The 12,500-nt window shown below is 37.7% G+C and overlaps 1 non-coding gene and 52 pseudogenes across 1 annotated transcript; all 53 read right to left on the bottom strand.

Moving 5' to 3' along the window:
• Positions 1 to 57: 57 nt before the first annotated feature.
• On the bottom strand, positions 58 to 176 carry LOC148449798 (5S ribosomal RNA; annotated as a pseudogene).
• Positions 177 to 292: 116 nt separating this feature from the next.
• Positions 293 to 411, bottom strand: LOC148449799 (5S ribosomal RNA; annotated as a pseudogene).
• A 116-nt stretch (positions 412 to 527) lies between these two features.
• Positions 528 to 646, bottom strand: LOC148449800 (5S ribosomal RNA; annotated as a pseudogene).
• A 116-nt stretch (positions 647 to 762) lies between these two features.
• LOC148449801 (5S ribosomal RNA) lies at positions 763 to 881 on the bottom strand (annotated as a pseudogene).
• Positions 882 to 996: 115 nt separating this feature from the next.
• On the bottom strand, positions 997 to 1,115 carry LOC148449802 (5S ribosomal RNA; annotated as a pseudogene).
• Positions 1,116 to 1,230: 115 nt separating this feature from the next.
• LOC148449803 (5S ribosomal RNA) lies at positions 1,231 to 1,349 on the bottom strand (annotated as a pseudogene).
• A 116-nt stretch (positions 1,350 to 1,465) lies between these two features.
• Positions 1,466 to 1,584, bottom strand: LOC148449804 (5S ribosomal RNA; annotated as a pseudogene).
• A 116-nt stretch (positions 1,585 to 1,700) lies between these two features.
• On the bottom strand, positions 1,701 to 1,819 carry LOC148449805 (5S ribosomal RNA; annotated as a pseudogene).
• A 116-nt stretch (positions 1,820 to 1,935) lies between these two features.
• On the bottom strand, positions 1,936 to 2,054 carry LOC148449806 (5S ribosomal RNA; annotated as a pseudogene).
• A 115-nt stretch (positions 2,055 to 2,169) lies between these two features.
• Positions 2,170 to 2,288, bottom strand: LOC148449807 (5S ribosomal RNA; annotated as a pseudogene).
• Positions 2,289 to 2,404: 116 nt separating this feature from the next.
• LOC148449808 (5S ribosomal RNA) lies at positions 2,405 to 2,523 on the bottom strand (annotated as a pseudogene).
• Positions 2,524 to 2,639: 116 nt separating this feature from the next.
• LOC148449809 (5S ribosomal RNA) lies at positions 2,640 to 2,758 on the bottom strand (annotated as a pseudogene).
• Positions 2,759 to 2,874: 116 nt separating this feature from the next.
• Positions 2,875 to 2,993, bottom strand: LOC148449810 (5S ribosomal RNA; annotated as a pseudogene).
• Positions 2,994 to 3,108: 115 nt separating this feature from the next.
• LOC148449811 (5S ribosomal RNA) lies at positions 3,109 to 3,227 on the bottom strand (annotated as a pseudogene).
• Positions 3,228 to 3,343: 116 nt separating this feature from the next.
• On the bottom strand, positions 3,344 to 3,462 carry LOC148449812 (5S ribosomal RNA; annotated as a pseudogene).
• Positions 3,463 to 3,813: 351 nt separating this feature from the next.
• Positions 3,814 to 3,932, bottom strand: LOC148449813 (5S ribosomal RNA; annotated as a pseudogene).
• A 116-nt stretch (positions 3,933 to 4,048) lies between these two features.
• On the bottom strand, positions 4,049 to 4,167 carry LOC148449814 (5S ribosomal RNA; annotated as a pseudogene).
• A 116-nt stretch (positions 4,168 to 4,283) lies between these two features.
• On the bottom strand, positions 4,284 to 4,402 carry LOC148449815 (5S ribosomal RNA; annotated as a pseudogene).
• A 116-nt stretch (positions 4,403 to 4,518) lies between these two features.
• Positions 4,519 to 4,637, bottom strand: LOC148449816 (5S ribosomal RNA; annotated as a pseudogene).
• Positions 4,638 to 4,753: 116 nt separating this feature from the next.
• On the bottom strand, positions 4,754 to 4,872 carry LOC148449817 (5S ribosomal RNA; annotated as a pseudogene).
• A 116-nt stretch (positions 4,873 to 4,988) lies between these two features.
• LOC148449818 (5S ribosomal RNA) lies at positions 4,989 to 5,107 on the bottom strand (annotated as a pseudogene).
• Positions 5,108 to 5,223: 116 nt separating this feature from the next.
• Positions 5,224 to 5,342, bottom strand: LOC148449819 (5S ribosomal RNA; annotated as a pseudogene).
• Positions 5,343 to 5,458: 116 nt separating this feature from the next.
• On the bottom strand, positions 5,459 to 5,577 carry LOC148449820 (5S ribosomal RNA; annotated as a pseudogene).
• Positions 5,578 to 5,693: 116 nt separating this feature from the next.
• Positions 5,694 to 5,812, bottom strand: LOC148449821 (5S ribosomal RNA; annotated as a pseudogene).
• A 115-nt stretch (positions 5,813 to 5,927) lies between these two features.
• On the bottom strand, positions 5,928 to 6,046 carry LOC148449822 (5S ribosomal RNA; annotated as a pseudogene).
• A 115-nt stretch (positions 6,047 to 6,161) lies between these two features.
• LOC148449823 (5S ribosomal RNA) lies at positions 6,162 to 6,280 on the bottom strand (annotated as a pseudogene).
• A 115-nt stretch (positions 6,281 to 6,395) lies between these two features.
• Positions 6,396 to 6,514, bottom strand: LOC148449824 (5S ribosomal RNA; annotated as a pseudogene).
• A 116-nt stretch (positions 6,515 to 6,630) lies between these two features.
• Positions 6,631 to 6,749, bottom strand: LOC148449825 (5S ribosomal RNA; annotated as a pseudogene).
• A 116-nt stretch (positions 6,750 to 6,865) lies between these two features.
• On the bottom strand, positions 6,866 to 6,984 carry LOC148449826 (5S ribosomal RNA; annotated as a pseudogene).
• Positions 6,985 to 7,100: 116 nt separating this feature from the next.
• Positions 7,101 to 7,219, bottom strand: LOC148449827 (5S ribosomal RNA; annotated as a pseudogene).
• A 115-nt stretch (positions 7,220 to 7,334) lies between these two features.
• On the bottom strand, positions 7,335 to 7,453 carry LOC148449828 (5S ribosomal RNA; annotated as a pseudogene).
• Positions 7,454 to 7,569: 116 nt separating this feature from the next.
• LOC148449829 (5S ribosomal RNA) lies at positions 7,570 to 7,688 on the bottom strand (annotated as a pseudogene).
• Positions 7,689 to 7,804: 116 nt separating this feature from the next.
• Positions 7,805 to 7,923, bottom strand: LOC148449830 (5S ribosomal RNA; annotated as a pseudogene).
• A 116-nt stretch (positions 7,924 to 8,039) lies between these two features.
• On the bottom strand, positions 8,040 to 8,158 carry LOC148449831 (5S ribosomal RNA; annotated as a pseudogene).
• Positions 8,159 to 8,273: 115 nt separating this feature from the next.
• Positions 8,274 to 8,392, bottom strand: LOC148449832 (5S ribosomal RNA; annotated as a pseudogene).
• A 116-nt stretch (positions 8,393 to 8,508) lies between these two features.
• LOC148449833 (5S ribosomal RNA) lies at positions 8,509 to 8,627 on the bottom strand (annotated as a pseudogene).
• A 116-nt stretch (positions 8,628 to 8,743) lies between these two features.
• On the bottom strand, positions 8,744 to 8,862 carry LOC148449834 (5S ribosomal RNA; annotated as a pseudogene).
• A 116-nt stretch (positions 8,863 to 8,978) lies between these two features.
• LOC148449835 (5S ribosomal RNA) lies at positions 8,979 to 9,097 on the bottom strand (annotated as a pseudogene).
• A 116-nt stretch (positions 9,098 to 9,213) lies between these two features.
• LOC148449836 (5S ribosomal RNA) lies at positions 9,214 to 9,332 on the bottom strand (annotated as a pseudogene).
• Positions 9,333 to 9,448: 116 nt separating this feature from the next.
• LOC148449837 (5S ribosomal RNA) lies at positions 9,449 to 9,567 on the bottom strand (annotated as a pseudogene).
• A 116-nt stretch (positions 9,568 to 9,683) lies between these two features.
• On the bottom strand, positions 9,684 to 9,802 carry LOC148449838 (5S ribosomal RNA; annotated as a pseudogene).
• A 116-nt stretch (positions 9,803 to 9,918) lies between these two features.
• On the bottom strand, positions 9,919 to 10,037 carry LOC148449839 (5S ribosomal RNA; annotated as a pseudogene).
• Positions 10,038 to 10,153: 116 nt separating this feature from the next.
• On the bottom strand, positions 10,154 to 10,272 carry LOC148449840 (5S ribosomal RNA; annotated as a pseudogene).
• A 116-nt stretch (positions 10,273 to 10,388) lies between these two features.
• On the bottom strand, positions 10,389 to 10,507 carry LOC148449841 (5S ribosomal RNA; annotated as a pseudogene).
• A 116-nt stretch (positions 10,508 to 10,623) lies between these two features.
• LOC148449842 (5S ribosomal RNA) lies at positions 10,624 to 10,742 on the bottom strand (annotated as a pseudogene).
• A 116-nt stretch (positions 10,743 to 10,858) lies between these two features.
• LOC148449843 (5S ribosomal RNA) lies at positions 10,859 to 10,977 on the bottom strand (annotated as a pseudogene).
• Positions 10,978 to 11,092: 115 nt separating this feature from the next.
• Positions 11,093 to 11,211, bottom strand: LOC148449844 (5S ribosomal RNA; annotated as a pseudogene).
• A 115-nt stretch (positions 11,212 to 11,326) lies between these two features.
• On the bottom strand, positions 11,327 to 11,445 carry LOC148449845 (5S ribosomal RNA; annotated as a pseudogene).
• Positions 11,446 to 11,560: 115 nt separating this feature from the next.
• Positions 11,561 to 11,679, bottom strand: LOC148449846 (5S ribosomal RNA; annotated as a pseudogene).
• Positions 11,680 to 11,795: 116 nt separating this feature from the next.
• LOC148449847 (5S ribosomal RNA) lies at positions 11,796 to 11,914 on the bottom strand. Its single transcript, XR_015875488.1, has one exon. It is a non-coding gene; the product is annotated as a 5S ribosomal RNA (ribosomal RNA).
• Positions 11,915 to 12,030: 116 nt separating this feature from the next.
• LOC148449848 (5S ribosomal RNA) lies at positions 12,031 to 12,149 on the bottom strand (annotated as a pseudogene).
• A 116-nt stretch (positions 12,150 to 12,265) lies between these two features.
• Positions 12,266 to 12,384, bottom strand: LOC148449849 (5S ribosomal RNA; annotated as a pseudogene).
• Positions 12,385 to 12,499: 115 nt separating this feature from the next.
• LOC148449850 (5S ribosomal RNA) overlaps position 12,500 on the bottom strand; it is a 119-nt pseudogene continuing 118 nt past the window's right edge.

The raw sequence follows: 12,500 nt of genomic DNA on the forward strand, positions 1-12,500 counted from the left end.
AGTTGAAAAAATTAAATGTAAAATGTAATAGAAAAGAATGTTATGGCAGTATAAAATTACCTACAGCACCTGGTATTCCCAGGTGGTCTCCCATCCAAGTACTAACCAGGCCCAACACTGCATAGCTTTCAAGATCAGAAGAGATTGGGCATGTCCAGTGTGGTTTGGCTGTAGGTGCTCAGAAACATTAACTTTAGACATCTTTTACTTCTTAACTCAAGTAAATTCATTGATAAGTTGAAAAAATTAAATGTAAAATTTAATAGAAAAGAATGTTATGGCAGTATAAAATTACCTACAGCACCTGGTATTCCCAGGTAGTCTCCCATTCAAGTACTAACCAGGCCCAACACTGCATAGCTTCCAAGATCAGACGAGATTGGGCATGTCCAGTGTGGTTTGGCTGTAAGCGCTAAAAAACATTAACTTTAGACCTCTTTTACTTCTTAACTCAAGTAAATTCATTGATAAGTTGAAAAAATTAAATGTAAAATGTAATAGAAAAGAATATTATGGCTGTCTAAAATTATCTACAGCACCTAGTATTCCCAGGTGGTCTCCCATCCAAGTTCAAACCAGGCCCAACACTGCATAGATTCCAAGATCAGACGAGATTGGGCATGTCCAGTGTGGTTTGGCTGTAGGTGCTCAAAAGCATTAAATTTAGACCTCTATTACTTCTTAACTCAAGGAAATTCATTGATAAGTTGAAAAAATTAAATGTAAAATGTAATAGAAAAGAATGTTATGGCAGTATAAAATTACCTACAGCACCTGGGATTCCTAGGTGGTCTCCCATCCAAGTACTAACCAGGCCCAACACTGCATAGCTTCCAAGATCAGACGAGATTGGGCATGTCCAGTGTGGTTTGGCTGAAGGAGCTCAAAAACATTAACTTTAGACCTCTTTTACTTTTTACTCAAGTAAATTCATTGATAAGTTGAAAAAATTAATTGTAAAATGTAATAGAAAAGAATGTTATGGCTGCATAAAATTACCTACAGCACCTGGTATTCCCAGGTGGTCTCCCATCCAAGTACTAACCAGGCCCAACACTGCATAGCTTCCAAGATCAGATGAGATTGGGCATGTCCAGTGTGGTTTGGCTGAAGGAGCTCAAAAACATTAACTTTAGACCTCTTTTACTTCTTAACTCAAGTAAATTCAATGATAAGTTGAAAAATGAAATGAAAAATGTAATAGAAAAGAATGTTATGGCAGTATAAAATTACATACAGCTCCTGGTATTCCCAGGTGGTCTCCCATCCAAGTACTAACCAGGCCCAACACTGCATAGCTTCCAAGATCAGACAAGATTGGGCATGTCCAGTGTGGTTTGGCTGTAGGTGCTCAAAAACATTAACTTTAGACCTCTATTACTTCTTAACTCAAGTAAACTCATTGATAAGTTGAAAAAATTAAATGTAAAATGTAATAGAAAAGAATGTTATGGCTGTATAAAATTACCTACAGCACCTGGTATTCCCAGGTGGTTTCCCATCCAAGTACTAACCAGGCCCAACACTGCATAGCTTCCAAGATCAGACGAGATTGGGCATGTCCAGTGTGGTTTGGCTGTCGGTGTTCAAAAATATTAACTTTAGACATCTATAACTTCTTAACTCATGTAAATTCATTGATAAGTTGAAAAAATTAAATGTAAAATGTAATAGAAAAGAATGTTATGGCTGCATAAAATTACCTACAGCACCTGGTATTCCCAGGTGGTCTCCCATCCAAGTACTAACCAGGCCCAACACTGCATAGCTTCCAAGATCAGACGAGATTGGGCATGTCCAGTGTGGTTTGGCTGAAGGAGCTCAAAAGCATTAACTTTAGACCTCTTTTACTTCTTTACTCAAGTAAATTCATTGATAAGTTGAAAAAATTAAATGTAAAATGTAATAGAAAAGAATGTTATGGCTGCATAAAATTACCTACAGCACCTGGTATTCCCAGGTGGTCTCCCATCCAAGTACTAACCAGGCCCAACACTGCACAGCTTCCAAGATCAGACGAGATTGGGTATGTCCGGTGCGGTTTGGCTGTAGGTGCTCAAAAACATTAACTTTAGACCTCTTTTACTTCTTAACTCAAGTAAATTCAATGACAAGTTGAAAAATGAAATGTAAAATGTAATAGAAAAGAATGTCATGGCTGTATAAAATTACCTACAGCACCTGGTATTCCCTTGGGGTCTCCCATCCAAGTACTAACTAGGCCTACCACTGCAAAGCTTCCAAGATCAGACGAGATTGGGCATGTCCAGTGTGGTTTGGCTGTAGGCGCTAAAAAAAATTAACTTTAGACCTCTTTTACTTCTTAACTCAAGTAAATTCATTGATAAGTTGAAAAAATGTAATGTAAAATGTAATAGAAAAGAATGTTATGGCTATATAAAATTACTTACAGCACCTGGTATTCCCAGGTGGTCTCCCGTCCAAGTACTAACCAGGCCCAACACTGCATAGCCTCCAAGATCAGACGAGATTGGGCATGTCCAGTGTGGATTGGCTGTAGGTGCTCAAAAGCATTAACTTTAGACCTCTATTACTTCTTATCTCAAGGAAATTCATTGATAAGTTGAAAAAATTAAATGTAAAATGTAATAGAAAAGAATGTTATGGCAGTATAAAATTACCTACAGCACCTGGCATTCCCAGGTGGTCACCCATCCAAGTTCAAACCAGGCCCAACACTGCATAGATTCCAAGATCAGACGAGATTGGGCATGTCCAGTGTGGTTTGGCTGTAGGTGCTCAAAAGCATTAAATTTAGACCTCTATTACTTCTTAACTCAAGGAAATTCATTGATAAGTTGAAAAAATTAAATGTAAAATGTAATAGAAAAGAATGTTATGGCAGTATAAAATTACCTACAGCACCTGGGATTCCTAGGTGGTCTCCCATCCAAGTACTAACCAGGCCCAACACTGCATAGCTTCCAAGATCAGACGAGATTGGGCATGTCCAGTGTGGTTTGGCTGAAGGAGCTCAAAAATATTAACTTTAGACCTCTTTTACTTCTTAACTCAAGTAAATTCAATGTTAAGTTGAAAAATGAAATGAAAAATGTAATAGAAAAGAATGCTATGGCAGTATAAAATTACCTACAGCTCCTGGTATTCCCAGGTGGTCTCCCATCCAAGTACTAACCAGGCCCAACACTGCATAGCTTCCAAGATAAGACGAGATTGGGCATGTCCAGTGTGGTTTGGCTGTAGGTGCTCAAAATCATTAACTTTAGACCTCTTTTACTTCTTGACTCAAGTAAATTCATTGATAAGTAGAAAAAACTAAATGTAAAATGTAATAGAAAAGAATGTTTTGGCTGTCTAAAATTACATACAGCACCTGGTATTCCCAGGTGGTCTCCCATCCAAGTACTAACCAGGCCCAACACTGCATAGCTTCCAAGATCAGACGAGATTGTTCATGTCCAGTGTGGTTTGGCTGTAGGTGGTCAAAAGCATTAAATTTAGACCTCTAATACTTCTTAACTCAAGTAAATTCATTAATAAGTTAAAAAAATTAAATGTAAAATGTAATAGAAAAGAATGTTATGGCTGCATAAAATTAGCAACAGCACCTTGAATTCCCAGGTGGTCTCCCATCCAAGCACTAACCAGGCCCAACACTGCATAGCTTCCACGATCAAACAAGATTGGGCATGTCCAGTGTGGTTTGGCTGTAGGTGCTCAAAAATATTAACTTTAGACATCTAAAACTTCTTAACTCATGTAAATTCATTGATAAGTTGAAAAAATTAAATGTAAAATGTAATAGAAAAGAATGTTATGGCAGCATAAAATTACCTACAGCACCTGGTATTCCCAGGTGGTCTCCCATCCAAGTACTAACCAGGCCCAACACTGCATAGCTTCCAAGATCAGATGAGATTGGGCATGTCCAGTGTGGTTTGGCTGAAGGAGCTCAAAAACATTAACTTTAGACCTCTTTTACTTCTTAACTCAAGTAAATTCATTGATAAGTTGAAAAAATGTAATGTAAAATGTAATAGAAAAGAATGTTATGGCTATATAAAATTACTTACAGCACCTGGTATTCCCAGGTGGTCTCCCGTCCAAGTACTAACCAGGCCCAACACTGCATAGCCTCCAAGATCAGACGAGATTGGGCATGTCCAGTTTGGATTGGCTGTAGGTGCTCAAAAGCATTAACTTTAGACCTCTATTACTTCTTATCTCAAGGAAATTCATTGATAAGTTGAAAAAATTAAATGTAAAATGTAATAGAAAAGAATGTTATGGCTGCATAAAATTACTTACAGCACCTGGTATTCTCAGGTAGTCTCCCATCCAAGTACTAACCAGGCCCAACACTGCACAGCTTCCAAGATCAGACTAGATTGGGTATGTCCGGTGTGGTTTGGCTGTAGGTGCTCAAAAACATTAACTTTAGACCTCTATTACTTCTTAACTCAAGTAAATTCATTGATAAGTTGAAAAAATTAAATGTAAAATGTAATAGAAAAGAATGTCATGGCTGTATAAAATTACCTACAGCACCTGGTATTCCCTGGGGGTCTCCCATCCAAGTACTAACCAGGCCTACCACTGCAAAGCTTCCAAGATCAGACGAGATTGGGCATGTCTAGTGTGGTTTGGCTGTAGGCGCTAAAAAAAATTAACTTTAGACCTCTTTTACTTCTTAACTCAAGTAAATTCATTGATAAGTTGAAAAAATGTAATGTAAAATGTAATAGAAAAGAATGTTATGGCTATATAAAATTACTTACAGCACCTGGTATTCCCAGGTGGTCTCCCGTCCAAGTACTAACCAGGCCCAACACTGCATAGCCTCCAAGATCAGACGAGATTGGGCATGTCCAGTGTGGATTGGCTGTAGGTACTCAAAAGCATTAACTTTAGACCTCTATTACTTCTTATCTCAAGGAAATTCATTGATAAGTTGAAAAAATTAAATGTAAAATGTAATAGAAAAGAATGTTATGGCAGTATAAAATTACCTACAGCACCTGGTATTCCCAGGTGGTCTCCCATCCAAGTACTAACCAGGCCCAACACTGCATAGCTTTCAAGATCAGAAGAGATTGGGCATGTCCAGTGTGGTTTGGCTGTAGGTGCTCAGAAACATTAACTTTAGACATCTTTTACTTCTTAACTCAAGTAAATTCATTGATAAGTTGAAAAAATTAAATGTAAAATTTAATAGAAAAGAATGTTATGGCAGTATAAAATTACCTACAGCACCTGGTATTCCCAGGTAGTCTCCCATTCAAGTACTAACCAGGCCCAACACTGCATAGCTTCCAAGATCAGACGAGATTGGGCATGTCCAGTGTGGTTTGGCTGTAAGCGCTAAAAAACATTAACTTTAGACCTCTTTTACTTCTTAACTCAAGTAAATTCATTGATAAGTTGAAAAAATTAAATGTAAAATGTAATAGAAAAGAATATTATGGCTGTCTAAAATTATCTACAGCATCTAGTATTCCCAGGTGGTCTCCCATCCAAGTTCAAACCAGGCCCAACACTGCATAGATTCCAAGATCAGACGAGATTGGGCATGTCCAGTGTGGTTTGGCTGTAGGTGCTCAAAAGCATTAAATTTAGACCTCTATTACTTCTTAACTCAAGGAAATTCATTGATAAGTTGAAAAAATTAAATGTAAAATGTAATAGAAAAGAATGTTATGGCAGTATAAAATTACCTACAGCACCTGGGATTCCTAGGTGGTCTCCCATCCAAGTACTAACCAGGCCCAACACTGCATAGCTTCCAAGATCAGACGAGATTGGGCATGTCCAGTGTGGTTTGGCTGAAGGAGCTCAAAAACATTAACTTTAGACCTCTTTTACTTCTTAACTCAAGTAAATTCAATGTTAAGTTGAAAAATGAAATGAAAAATGTAATAGAAAAGAATGTTATGGCTGCATAAAATTACCTACAGCACCTGGTATTCCCAGGTGGTCTCCCATCCAAGTACTAACCAGGCCCAACACTGCATAGCTTCCAAGATCAGATGAGATTGGGCATGTCCAGTGTGGTTTGGCTGAAGGAGCTCAAAAACATTAACTTTAGACCTCTTTTACTTTTTACTCAAGTAAATTCATTGATAAGTTGAAAAAATTAATTGTAAAATGTAATAGAAAAGAATGTTATGGCTGCATAAAATTACCTACAGCACCTGGTATTCCCAGGTGGTCTCTCATCCAAGTACTAACCAGGCCCAACACTGCATAGCTTCCAAGATCAGATGAGATTGGGCATGTCCAGTGTGGTTTGGCTGAAGGAGCTCAAAAACATTAACTTTAGACCTCTTTTACTTCTTAACTCAAGTAAATTCAATGATAAGTTGAAAAATGAAATGAAAAATGTAATAGAAAAGAATGTTATGGCAGTATAAAATTACATACAGCTCCTGGTATTCCCAGGTGGTCTCCCATCCAAGTACTAACCAGGCCCAACACTGCATAGCTTCCAAGATCAGACAAGATTGGGCATGTCCAGTGTGGTTTGGCTGTAGGTGCTCAAAAACATTAACTTTAGACCTCTATTACTTCTTAACTCAAGTAAACTCATTGATAAGTTGAAAAAATTAAATGTAAAATGTAATAGAAAAGAATGTTATGGCTGTATAAAATTACCTACAGCACCTGGTATTCCCAGGTGGTTTCCCATCCAAGTACTAACCAGGCCCAACACTGCATAGCTTCCAAGATCAGACGAGATTGGGCATGTCCAGTGTGGTTTGGCTGTCGGTGTTCAAAAATATTAACTTTAGACATCTATAACTTCTTAACTCATGTAAATTCATTGATAAGTTGAAAAAATTAAATGTAAAATGTAATAGAAAAGAATGTTATGGCTGCATAAAATTACCTACAGCACCTGGTATTCCCAGGTGGTCTCCCATCCAAGTACTAACCAGGCCCAACACTGCATAGCTTCCAAGATCAGACGAGATTGGGCATGTCCAGTGTGGTTTGGCTGAAGGAGCTCAAAAGCATTAACTTTAGACCTCTTTTACTTCTTTACTCAAGTAAATTCATTGATAAGTTGAAAAAATTAAATGTAAAATGTAATAGAAAAGAATGTTATGGCTGCATAAAATTACCTACAGCACCTGGTATTCCCAGGTGGTCTCCCATCCAAGTACTAACCAGGCCCAACACTGCACAGCTTCCAAGATCAGACGAGATTGGGTATGTCCGGTGCGGTTTGGCTGTAGGTGCTCAAAAACATTAACTTTAGACCTCTTTTACTTCTTAACTCAAGTAAATTCAATGACAAGTTGAAAAATGAAATGTAAAATGTAATAGAAAAGAATGTCATGGCTGTATAAAATTACCTACAGCACCTGGTATTCCCTTGGGGTCTCCCATCCAAGTACTAACTAGGCCTACCACTGCAAAGCTTCCAAGATCAGACGAGATTGGGCATGTCCAGTGTGGTTTGGCTGTAGGCGCTAAAAAAAATTAACTTTAGACCTCTTTTACTTCTTAACTCAAGTAAATTCATTGATAAGTTGAAAAAATGTAATGTAAAATGTAATAGAAAAGAATGTTATGGCTATATAAAATTACTTACAGCACCTGGTATTCCCAGGTGGTCTCCCGTCCAAGTACTAACCAGGCCCAACACTGCATAGCCTCCAAGATCAGACGAGATTGGGCATGTCCAGTGTGGATTGGCTGTAGGTGCTCAAAAGCATTAACTTTAGACCTCTATTACTTCTTATCTCAAGGAAATTCATTGATAAGTTGAAAAAATTAAATGTAAAATGTAATAGAAAAGAATGTTATGGCAGTATAAAATTACCTACAGCACCTGGCATTCCCAGGTGGTCACCCATCCAAGTTCAAACCAGGCCCAACACTGCATAGATTCCAAGATCAGACGAGATTGGGCATGTCCAGTGTGGTTTGGCTGTAGGTGCTCAAAAGCATTAAATTTAGACCTCTATTACTTCTTAACTCAAGGAAATTCATTGATAAGTTGAAAAAATTAAATGTAAAATGTAATAGAAAAGAATGTTATGGCAGTATAAAATTACCTACAGCACCTGGGATTCCTAGGTGGTCTCCCATCCAAGTACTAACCAGGCCCAACACTGCATAGCTTCCAAGATCAGACGAGATTGGGCATGTCCAGTGTGGTTTGGCTGAAGGAGCTCAAAAATATTAACTTTAGACCTCTTTTACTTCTTAACTCAAGTAAATTCAATGTTAAGTTGAAAAATGAAATGAAAAATGTAATAGAAAAGAATGCTATGGCAGTATAAAATTACCTACAGCTCCTGGTATTCCCAGGTGGTCTCCCATCCAAGTACTAACCAGGCCCAACACTGCATAGCTTCCAAGATAAGACAAGATTGGGCATGTCCAGTGTGGTTTGGCTGTAGGTGCTCAAAATCATTAACTTTAGACCTCTTTTACTTCTTGACTCAAGTAAATTCATTGATAAGTAGAAAAAACTAAATGTAAAATGTAATAGAAAAGAATGTTTTGGCTGTCTAAAATTACATACAGCACCTGGTATTCCCAGGTGGTCTCCCATCCAAGTACTAACCAGGCCCAACACTGCATAGCTTCCAAGATCAGACGAGATTGTTCATGTCCAGTGTGGTTTGGCTGTAGGTGCTCAAAAGCATTAAATTTAGACCTCTAATACTTCTTAACTCAAGTAAATTCATTAATAAGTTAAAAAAATTAAATGTAAAATGTAATAGAAAAGAATGTTATGGCTGCATAAAATTAGCAACAGCACCTGGAATTCCCAGGTGGTCTCCCATCCAAGCACTAACCAGGCCCAACACTGCATAGCTTCCACGATCAAACAAGATTGGGCATGTCCAGTGTGGTTTGGCTGTAGGTGCTCAAAAATATTAACTTTAGACATCTAAAACTTCTTAACTCATGTAAATTCATTGATAAGTTGAAAAAATTAAATGTAAAATGTAATAGAAAAGAATGTTATGGCAGCATAAAATTACCTACAGCACCTGGTATTCCCAGGTGGTCTCCCATCCAAGTACTAACCAGGCCCAACACTGCATAGCTTCCAAGATCAGATGAGATTGGGCATGTCCAGTGTGGTTTGGCTGAAGGAGCTCAAAAACATTAACTTTAGACCTCTTTTACTTCTTAACTCAAGTAAATTCATTGATAAGTTGAAAAAATGTAATGTAAAATGTAATAGAAAAGAATGTTATGGCTATATAAAATTACTTACAGCACCTGGTATTCCCAGGTGGTCTCCCGTCCAAGTACTAACCAGGCCCAACACTGCATAGCCTCCAAGATCAGACGAGATTGGGCATGTCCAGTTTGGATTGGCTGTAGGTGCTCAAAAGCATTAACTTTAGACCTCTATTACTTCTTATCTCAAGGAAATTCATTGATAAGTTGAAAAAATTAAATGTAAAATGTAATAGAAAAGAATGTTATGGCTGCATAAAATTACTTACAGCACCTGGTATTCTCAGGTAGTCTCCCATCCAAGTACTAACCAGGCCCAACACTGCACAGCTTCCAAGATCAGACTAGATTGGGTATGTCCGGTGTGGTTTGGCTGTAGGTGCTCAAAAACATTAACTTTAGACCTCTATTACTTCTTAACTCAAGTAAATTCATTGATAAGTTGAAAAAATTAAATGTAAAATGTAATAGAAAAGAATGTCATGGCTGTATAAAATTACCTACAGCACCTGGTATTCCCTGGGGGTCTCCCATCCAAGTACTAACCAGGCCTACCACTGCAAAGCTTCCAAGATCAGACGAGATTGGGCATGTCTAGTGTGGTTTGGCTGTAGGCGCTAAAAAAAATTAACTTTAGACCTCTTTTACTTCTTAACTCAAGTAAATTCATTGATAAGTTGAAAAAATGTAATGTAAAATGTAATAGAAAAGAATGTTATGGCTATATAAAATTACTTACAGCACCTGGTATTCCCAGGTGGTCTCCCGTCCAAGTACTAACCAGGCCCAACACTGCATAGCCTCCAAGATCAGACGAGATTGGGCATGTCCAGTGTGGATTGGCTGTAGGTACTCAAAAGCATTAACTTTAGACCTCTATTACTTCTTATCTCAAGGAAATTCATTGATAAGTTGAAAAAATTAAATGTAAAATGTAATAGAAAAGAATGTTATGGCAGTATAAAATTACCTACAGCACCTGGTATTCCCAGGTGGTCTCCCATCCAAGTACTAACCAGGCCCAACACTGCATAGCTTTCAAGATCAGAAGAGATTGGGCATGTCCAGTGTGGTTTGGCTGTAGGTGCTCAGAAACATTAACTTTAGACATCTTTTACTTCTTAACTCAAGTAAATTCATTGATAAGTTGAAAAAATTAAATGTAAAATTTAATAGAAAAGAATGTTATGGCAGTATAAAATTACCTACAGCACCTGGTATTCCCAGGTAGTCTCCCATTCAAGTACTAACCAGGCCCAACACTGCATAGCTTCCAAGATCAGACGAGATTGGGCATGTCCAGTGTGGTTTGGCTGTAAGCGCTAAAAAACATTAACTTTAGACCTCTTTTACTTCTTAACTTAAGTAAATTCATTGATAAGTTGAAAAAATTAAATGTAAAATGTAATAGAAAAGAATATTATGGCTGTCTAAAATTATCTACAGCACCTAGTATTCCCAGGTGGTCTCCCATCCAAGTTCAAACCAGGCCCAACACTGCATAGATTCCAAGATCAGACGAGATTGGGCATGTCCAGTGTGGTTTGGCTGTAGGTGCTCAAAAGCATTAAATTTAGACCTCTATTACTTCTTAACTCAAGGAAATTCATTGATAAGTTGAAAAAATTAAATGTAAAATGTAATAGAAAAGAATGTTATGGCAGTATAAAATTACCTACAGCACCTGGGATTCCTAGGTGGTCTCCCATCCAAGTACTAACCAGGCCCAACACTGCATAGCTTCCAAGATCAGACGAGATTGGGCATGTCCAGTGTGGTTTGGCTGAAGGAGCTCAAAAACATTAACTTTAGACCTCTTTTACTTCTTAACTCAAGTAAATTCAATGTTAAGTTGAAAAATGAAATGAAAAATGTAATAGAAAAGAATGTTATGGCTGCATAAAATTACCTACAGCACCTGGTATTCCCAGGTGGTCTCCCATCCAAGTACTAACCAGGCCCAACACTGCATAGCTTCCAAGATCAGATGAGATTGGGCATGTCCAGTGTGGTTTGGCTGAAGGAGCTCAAAAACATTAACTTTAGACCTCTTTTACTTTTTACTCAAGTAAATTCATTGATAAGTTGAAAAAATTAATTGTAAAATGTAATAGAAAAGAATGTTATGGCTGCATAAAATTACCTACAGCACCTGGTATTCCCAGGTGGTCTCCCATCCAAGTACTAACCAGGCCCAACACTGCATAGCTTCCAAGATCAGATGAGATTGGGCATGTCCAGTGTGGTTTGGCTGAAGGAGCTCAAAAACATTAACTTTAGACCTCTTTTACTTCTTAACTCAAGTAAATTCAATGATAAGTTGAAAAATGAAATGAAAAATGTAATAGAAAAGAATGTTATGGCAGTATAAAATTACATACAGCTCCTGGTATTCCCAGGTGGTCTCCCATCCAAGTACTAACCAGGCCCAACACTGCATAGCTTCCAAGATCAGACAAGATTGGGCATGTCCAGTGTGGTTTGGCTGTAGGTGCTCAAAAACATTAACTTTAGACCTCTATTACTTCTTAACTCAAGTAAACTCATTGATAAGTTGAAAAAATTAAATGTAAAATGTAATAGAAAAGAATGTTATGGCTGTATAAAATTACCGACAGCACCTGGTATTCCCAGGTGGTTTCCCATCCAAGTACTAACCAGGCCCAACACTGCATAGCTTCCAAGATCAGACGAGATTGGGCATGTCCAGTGTGGTTTGGCTGTCGGTGTTCAAAAATATTAACTTTAGACATCTATAACTTCTTAACTCATGTAAATTCATTGATAAGTTGAAAAAATTAAATGTAAAATGTAATAGAAAAGAATGTTATGGCTGCATAAAATTACCTACAGCACCTGGTATTCCCAGGTGGTCTCCCATCCAAGTACTAACCAGGCCCAACACTGCATAGCTTCCAAGATCAGACGAGATTGGGCATGTCCAGTGTGGTTTGGCTGAAGGAGCTCAAAAACATTAACTTTAGACCTCTTTTACTTCTTTGCTCAAGTAAATTCATTGATAAGTTGAAAAAATTAAATGTTAAATGTAATAGAAAAGAATGTTATGGCTGCATAAAATTACCTACAGCACCTGGTATTCCCAGGTGGTCTCCCATCCAAGTACTAACCAGGCCCAACACTGCACAGCTTCCAAGATCAGACGAGATTGGGTATGTCCGGTGTGGTTTGGCTGTAGGTGCTCAAAAACATTAACTTTAGACATCTTTTACTTCTTAACTCAAGTAAATTCAATGACAAGTTGAAAAATGAAATGTAAAATGTAATAGAAAAGAATGTTATGGCAGTATAAATTT

Source organism: Taudactylus pleione, unplaced genomic scaffold (assembly GCF_031769625.1).
Source record: "Taudactylus pleione unplaced genomic scaffold, aTauple2 ptg001270l, whole genome shotgun sequence".
In the NCBI taxonomy this organism is placed as follows: domain Eukaryota; kingdom Metazoa; phylum Chordata; class Amphibia; order Anura; family Myobatrachidae; genus Taudactylus; species Taudactylus pleione.